The sequence below is a fragment of the Apium graveolens genome, chromosome 1 (genome assembly GCF_009905375.1).
Source record: "Apium graveolens cultivar Ventura chromosome 1, ASM990537v1, whole genome shotgun sequence".
In the NCBI taxonomy this organism is placed as follows: Eukaryota; Viridiplantae; Streptophyta; class Magnoliopsida; order Apiales; family Apiaceae; genus Apium; species Apium graveolens.
This window is the reverse complement of record NC_133647.1, coordinates 20,059,815-20,068,584: the sequence shown is the minus strand read 5'-3', so window position 1 is coordinate 20,068,584 and position 8,770 is coordinate 20,059,815.

Genomic DNA, 8,770 nt, shown 5'->3' with positions numbered 1-8,770 from the left:
GCAAGCTATTTCTTTCAGCTTGGCAAAAGTGAGTGAGTGGAGTCCCACCTTAGTAGATGAAGGTGGGGATGGGAAGCCAAGGGGAGCCTTTGATGCAAAAACAGAGAGAACATGAGAGAAAAGCAGGTACAGGAGAAATAAGAATAAAAACCATTGCTAGTGAGTCAATGAATGTCAGTGATGCAGAAAAAGAGAGACTATTTCAGCAAGAATATCAAGCTATCATAGATTCTATCTCTTTGGATGCTGAGACATTTACTAATCCTGTTCTAGCATATCAAATTCTGGCTGGACAAGGCAATGAGCAGGCTGAGCAGGCATTGAACTTAGTGCACACAACTGCTTCTATGCAAAGAGTAAAGGATGTTATAACTGCCATGCCCTCCATAGCTGGTAATGACTTTGAATATGCTGAAGATTCATTTGGGGATGATGGTGAAGATGATGATGAATTAGAAGGCATGAGCATATGGGGAGATGGAGACACTCCATCATGGATACTACACAAGGACTACTATTATACCCATCTCCAATCCGTACTATTCAAGCTAATTCATGACACACAAACAACAATTCAGGCATCCTCTAGTGCCAGCACCAAAAGATTACTTACAGCTCACCTAGAATCTCTCCAATTGCACAAAATTCAAGCCCTCCAACAAAGTCAAAATGTGGATGCCATCAAACAGGAAATTGATGAAATTAAACCAGACCTTGTAGTAAGGTTGGATGCTAGGCTTCCAGGCACCACCATGACAGAAATAGCTCAAAATCTCAGAAAGGAGGCTGATCTGAACATGAAAGTTGAGGCCATGGATTCAAGACTGAAAAATGTGGAGAAATCAGTGGCCAAGATACTTGCACATCAGGAAACTCAGACTAGTCTGCTACAACAGTTGGTAGTTGTACACACCTCAACTTCTACTTAACTTGATGCTAACAAAAAGGGGGAGACAGAATCTATCATTCCAGTTAGCCAGGGATAGTCAACAAGTGAGGGGGAGAAAGTACTCAAAATTCAAGTTAGCAAAGTGATTGTGCCAGCAATTACTTTCACTAAGCCACCAACTCTTGACTGCATTGATCTAATCAATCTAGCAGCAGCTAAGTTGGAGTTAAATGATAAATTAAAAAAGCTTGATGTAGCGGTAGTTGAGCAAGAGTTAGATGCAAAATGGAAGAAGCTCGATGAAAACATCAAAAAGAGGTTTGGTCCAATTGGGAAGCAAGACAAGATCTTTTCTCACTTCTCCCAATTGAGACAAATTTCAGTTAATAAAATGAGCTTAGGGAACATGGAAAGGGGCCAACCCTCACCAATCAAGTCTCCAAAGACCAGTGTGATTTTTCAGCCAAAAAGAAATTATCCAAAGAATTCAGAAAAAAATCCACTGGACCTATCATATGAAACCCCTAGGCCAGATGAAAAGAAGCTGCTTGCAAGGTCTATTGCCTTATCCAAAGATCCCAGAGATATAGTGTCAAAGAACAGAATTGCTAAGATCTACAGGAATGGTAAATTAATATGTGTAGTGGCTGGACATCCACAGTTTGCAGAGGCTAAGAAAGAAGAAAATGTGATGCTTAAACAACAACAAAAGCAAGCTGCTTTAGAAGCCAAGAACCTAGCCAAGAAGCCTGCAACCACAGAATTTGCATTGTCGGCTGTGACATCTGAGAATTCGATGGAAGAAAAGAAAGGAAAACCAAAGCAGACTAAGAGGAAATTTAGGTACAAGCTACCAGCAAAGAGGAAGCTAGATTTCAATGAAGATAAGGAAGACTACATGCCTACCCTATCTACAACTTCAAGCCAACCAGCCATACCTATAGTGAAAGAGGCTGAATTCAAGGTTGATCCCAACATAACCTTTCATGGTGAACTTGTAATTCCTAAGGATGAACCTATAGATTGGGACAGCTTGCCTCTTCATAATCTAAACATTTCAATCTTTGCCAAACCAATAAAGACAAAGAAAAGAGTAGTCAAACATGTCAAATTTCAATCCAAGATAATGGCCAAATCCAAACATACTGTCAACAAGGGAGATCAACTCTTCATTTATGACATCAAAGAATTTTCAGACATAAATCTTTATCTGGAAGAAATAGATGAAATTAGAGATATTGATTCCTACAAACATCTTCCAGAAAGATTAGTCTTCAGGTACAAGGGTGGAAGAGAAATGACATGGCCCCTTCACAGAATTCTTGATGAAGGCTATTCCACCTTGTTCACTATCTTCTCTTCAATTAAGAAAAACTTTGGATTCAACATATTTTCCAAGAAGATGGTACCGAACAAGATTGAGGAGATAAGGAATAGCTGGAGGGGACCAAATGCACTTCCAAAAGTATTGATAATTCCTTTTACTGGAGATAGGGTGCATTTGAGGCCTTACTGGATAATGGAGTTTAAGGATGAAAAATGCATCAGAAGATTCTTCAGATTGGAAAATCAACTAAAGATTGCAAGTAATGAAACTCTTATAGAGATGCAAGGAACTCCAATATCAGATTGAGGAAAATAATGTGATGCTGGGAAAGAAGTCAAGACAATCAAGGAAATGATCTAAATTTTCTCAGTCTAGAGGAGCACCTTGAAAATGATCTGTAAGACACTCTATAAATTTTTTCTTTGTGAGAATTTTTAATAAAATTGCAGCACTTGTAAATTTTATCTACTTTATTTCAATCAGTATTCATAGAGTGTTTTGTTATCATCAAGTTTCTTTTAATTTATGGCTACAATTCCAGTAGACATAAATTAGGGGAGATTGTTAAGGATATGTTGTGTACTTGATGATAACTTGATTAAAACACTAAGTAGATTTTTATTTAAGTAAAATTGTAGCTTTCAACGGATGATCATTTCAACATCCGTTGAAAGAGTAACTTATGTAATAATAAGTTTAGTAGCACATTCCTGCATATTATAATGCTTTAGTGAACTAGATGTTGGAAAATGTTTAAGTCATGTTGACTACTAGTTTGATATGCAAGATAGGTTGGTTAAATGTAAATATTAGATGCCTTGTAATCTTGTATAAATAAAATGGAGTTAACTGCCATGAAAACAGTCTCAACGGATGTTTCACTAAGCTATAAAGGATGATCAACTTAAGTCTCGACAGATGATCAACCAGAGTTTCGACGGATGATCAATCTGAGTTTCAACGGATGATCAATCTGAGTTTCAATGGATGTTCAAATTCAAAAGAGCAGTTGATAATGACCTGACAGTCACATGCGTTGAATGTATGCAAATGGAATGTGGCAGCCTATTTGTAGGGTTTAGAGAACAAAGAAACATTTCCATTTTCATGCTAAACTGAAGATATTCAAAGATGCTGGAAAGAGATGTGAAGTAGCATGAAATTAAACTAGAAATGTTTTATCTTATTTACTTGTCTTTTTATCATGTATCTTGGTGATATATAAACCAAGTGTAGAAAGTTGAATGGTATCCAAGTTAGTAAGCAATTACTAGAGAAATAGATTAAGTTACATCTCTAAAGAATTTCTTTGTTCTTTGTAAGTTTAACGTGTAAGCAGCTGTGTGCAAACTTTGCATCACAGAGTTCTCATATTAATATATATCTCTGGTAAAAAAGTTCAGTCCACCAGAAAGTTTTTAAATACTTGTATTTGATTGCTTTGTGTTTTGATTTCATCAATACTTTCATTCCGCACCATAGCCAAATCAAACACAGTTATATATTCACAGTAGAACTGTTCTTAATATGAAAAAGTAGCCAGAATTACATTCAACCCCCTTTTGTAATTCTTTTTTTTTTTGAAATAAAACCCCCTTTTATAATTATTTATTATATTGTTAAGGAATAACAAATGGACATAGTACAACACATCAATATCATCATATGACTATCGTATTACAATGAAAATCAAAGAGCAACTAACAAGTAACTATTACCTCTACAGCAACATCAGATGTAAGAAATACAAGAACACGCGAGCCAAGAGTAGGAGCTCTGACTCAGATTCTTTCCCTGGATTTATGATCCAATGCTTGTAATTTAATTATGATCATCTCTGACCTATGTAAATCAACAGATGAACATTAGTACAACTTATAAAATATTAAATAGGTGGACTAAATTCATAAAATAATTAACAAAGTAAACTATGAAATATTTTTAGGATATTATTTGAAAAATATCTTATAAATCTTGACAACTGATGACAACTTATATCAGATTTATTACACATAAGACCATATTTTACGATATATTGGAAGAATAGAAGATGATACAGAAAAGCCCATAACTGAACATCCAAACACATATAGTATACAGAGAAAGAGAGTTTATCGAACCAAAACAGAGTTTAAAAAAGAAAAGGTGCTTGAAACCAAATCTTTTCTTGAACCCTAATTGAATCACAATCCTCTGCTACAACCCTAATTAAACTCGAAACCTTTAAAACCAATCCAAATATGTTGCTCATTAATTTTGCTTGATGGTGTTAGAAAGAACGATTGTAATATTTTAACAGAGAAAAGACGGGGAGAGAGAGTGAGGAAGAGTGGAGGAAGAGAGAGAGATAAGCATGTCGGTAATTCATTTCCCCTTTTTTTGTCCCAAAATTTCGTTTTCCACTCCTTCCAAATTTTGACCGCCCAGCACAAGTTCACCAGCCCGGCCCAATTTGATCCCACGGGCTATACCTTTTATTTTATTTTTTTAATATCATAATTCTTTAAACTGTACCATTTCTTTAATTATTTTGGAATCAATAAATTACAAGTTTTTAATTTATATAAAAAAAACTTTTGGTGATTACAATAAAAATATTATAAATATTTTTTAAATTGCACACATTACAATTATTATAATTAATTGTTTAATTTAGTTTATTTGTGAAAATTAAAACTATTACAAGATTTTATTTAATATAAATAGTTAATTTAGTAATTTTAATTAAAATTAATTAATATACTCATTAAGTAGAATTTATAAATTTTAGATTCAAATAAAATGTTATATTATTTAAAAAATTAATTATTTGATGTAATCTTACTTTTTGATACAAAATAATGAATTATTTTGTATTCAAATCAAATATTTTTTTAAAAAAAATATTTTTAAATTTAAATTTAAATTATATATCATAGTCTATAATAATATATTCTCTCATGTGCTCTCCTTACCACCTTAGTGGGCTATGGCAACATAGATTTATAATTTTGGTAACCCGCCTAGTGTAGGTGGTGTGATAGAGTGAAAATTTCATATCTATAGTAATATACTCCACGTAACACCCCCACTCAAATGTAAGGTTAGATCATCTATGACGTAGTGAGATAATCCTCCGTTCCAAAATCCGAGCTATTAAAATAACTAGAAAAGTGATTAAAAGTATGGGCTAAGTTGCTCATATATATAACCACCGTAACATAAAATAGATAAGGATTTTTCGATTAGAGTGATGAATTCTTTTATGTACGTATTATATATATTTTTTAAGGATGTCATTTAGATTAACTAAGAACATTTTCAATAATGTGTTGTCAAAATAGTTGCCAACATTGTTAAATTATCATATCTATTAATATTTAATTTTTACTCAATTTTAGATCAACTTGACAACATTATAATCTAATGAATAATAATCTTTGAAAGTTACCCATGAGGTCCATAAATTAAATTATAAATGACTCATAAATTAAAAAAATATATTAACAAACACTTTTTATAATTGTATATGTATTTGAACATTTTGGAAAGTTGTCAAATTCTGGCAAGTTTGTGCGCCAACAACAATCATACAATTTCAAAAGACTGGCAACTTAATTGTCATGTCACGGAAAATTTGATAGCTGTTTCACAAACCTTTATTGAAGATGTTCGAAAACTCATTTATTTTGATATTTGACTATTGTATCTCGATACTATTGAATTAATATGTCTATATAAAATAAAGGACTTTTTCATATATACCCAAATTTTACAAATTTTTTGTAAAAATATTGTCATTTTTTAAAACAAATTACAAAAATACTATTATTCAAAAAATATTTGAAAAATACGGAGGTTGTATTTGCAATCATATCTGCAACTGTTAGCAACCATATATGCAACCACAAATGCAAATTTGAAAAAAATCTGTTGAAAATTATATTTAGTTGCAAAATAAGATGTTCATGTGGTTGCAAATGGCGAAAAATAAGTGTCCTGCGGGGCCAATACTAATATCACAAAAGCAACCATGAAATTGACTAAAAACAAAGCAAAAATCGCCCGTCGCCATAATCATTAATATTTACTCAACTAGTTTAGTCAGAAAGGGACAACAAGTTAGATCAGATCCATAGAGTATTCAAGACTAATATGAGAGAAAGAATCAAATTGAACAGTAAACCACAACAAGTATTAGTAAGCATGAATTGGAAAACAGAAACAATAATGATAATACTGGAAAGTGGTTGAGAGTTGGGAGAGGGATTGGAGATAAGGGGGAGAGTACAAGAAATGAAGAAAGTAGTAGAAATTTCAACGATCAGTGGAAGGGGGAAGTTGACGAGGGTGAGATGTTTGTTCGAGGGAGAGAAAAGATCAATGGAATCGGTGTCTCCGTCACCGTATGTGGTGAATCAGAAAGAACGAGGTGGATTGAAGCGACGGAGGGAGATTGTGGTTATGAAAGTAGAGGAGAGGGTTGAGGAGGAAGTTGCGGTGGAGGAAGATGAAGTGAGTAAGGATGAGGATGATAAAGAGGGCAGAGGGATGGTATTTTTGCAATTTAATTGTTTCTATATTTAAAAAAGATAATTAATTTGCAAGATTTTAAGTAAGGTAGTATATTTGCAAATAAACATCCAAAAATTGGTATATTTGTCAAATTTCCTAAAATAAAAGGCCATTAATTAAATATTAAAAATAGGGCACTTAACTAACTGTAGTCGGTATGTCCAACTTTCAAATAATTGCCTGAATCTATCATTAAAAAAAGAGCTCAACAAAACAAAAATTACCTTATAAAAATAATATTCATGTAATGACAACTTTCTACCAAGTCAAACCATTAGAGCAATCAATTGTTAATAACCATGGGCTTTTTAAAAGTTCTTTAAAATGGGTCCTGGAGCCTGAGATGAGATCAATTTTGAGATACGCATTGCGTTTGGGATATAGATTTGGAGACAATAGATCTAAACTTTTTCTTTATTGTTCTTAATTTAATCTCATCCCCCAATTGATGGTCCCGTTTGTATATTTTTGACTAGGTTGTAAAATATCCGAGGAAGCCAGATAATTATATCATAAAAAAAAATATTAAATCACATAGGCTACCCTCTAAACTCTACAGATATATGTATCTTGATCTGAATGCCATTTTAAAAAGAAATTGAAAAGAATATAATTGAGGCTTAAGGATAAGATGATTTTTGCATCTTGTGTTGAATATAGTAAGACATGCACATGCCCAATTATGAAGCGGCGATGTCTCAAGTTTGATTGTTCTCGGACAGGAAGTGAGATTCTCCACACTTGCTGTTTTTTTAAAAAAATTCTGGTAAAATGTTGTTTTCACTATAATCCCTCAGTCCTTTTGATCACATTTTCCATTTTATACGTCTTAAAATTGTTATCAGTGATAATTATGTTAATATTTTTTAGAAGTAATTTATTTTTTTGATAATTATTAATTAATTTAATATAATTGAATAAAAGTTGAAAATCTGATTGATGAAAAAATAAGTTTGACAGAGGGAGTATACGATTAAAAAAGTTATTTTCATTTGTAGAACTTGTGAGATTCTTTGGAAATAAGCAATAGGTTTCTTCAGACTTATCGTGCAGTCAGATGAGTGTATTGTGTACATACATTAGAGATCAAAATTCCTTTTCACAATATATTCAATAGTAAATTATAGCATATAAAAAAAGACAAAGGAGGTACATAAACCTGCCCATATTCTTGGGAGTAACATAAAAGTTGATAACAGTACGTCCCTAAAAACGTTTTTTGTTTGGATTGGACACGTTTGTTAATGCACAATTTTGATTATTAATATCTTTAATTTTGTATTAGACACGTTTGTTAATGCACAATTTTGATTGTTAATATCTTTAATTTTGTATTAGTATTAAATATAAAAATTTTATTGTATTAAAATATTCATAAATACGAATCCAACAAAATCATTCATGACTATGTTTGATTTTATAGATTAGATATAAATTAGGAGTCAATCACTTATCATGAACAGTAAAAAAATCAAAATAAAAAAAAAATATTTTGGGACGGAGAGATTACCATTTAATGATCTTTATGTTCAAGCAAAAGTTCGTTGTTCAATTCAAAAGAAAATGAAAAGCAAAAGGGTACCAGGCCTTGGGCATTCTCGTAGTTAGTTACATCATGTCGACAGTTTTTGCCTGAATAGAGAACTCCGACAAAATTTGATTACAGGCTTCTAAAAAATTCGATAATCTCAATTTTGGTTTGAAAACTTAAATTTTGTTTAATCATATATTGATGTAAATTCAAAATTTGATCTGTTCACCTCAAATTTGATTCAATTAAATATATAAAATATTAAATATTTAAAAAAATATTTATATTAAAAAACAATAAAGATATGAAAAGCTCGAGTATGGTTTAATTATTACCAAACCGACTTAAATATTTTCTGAACCGAATAAAAATATCTCACGAACGATTTGACAAACTAATATATGATCCAAATAAAGTGTTTGTAACAAAATTTAAATTTAAATTATTAGTTCATCCAAATTCGGAACCA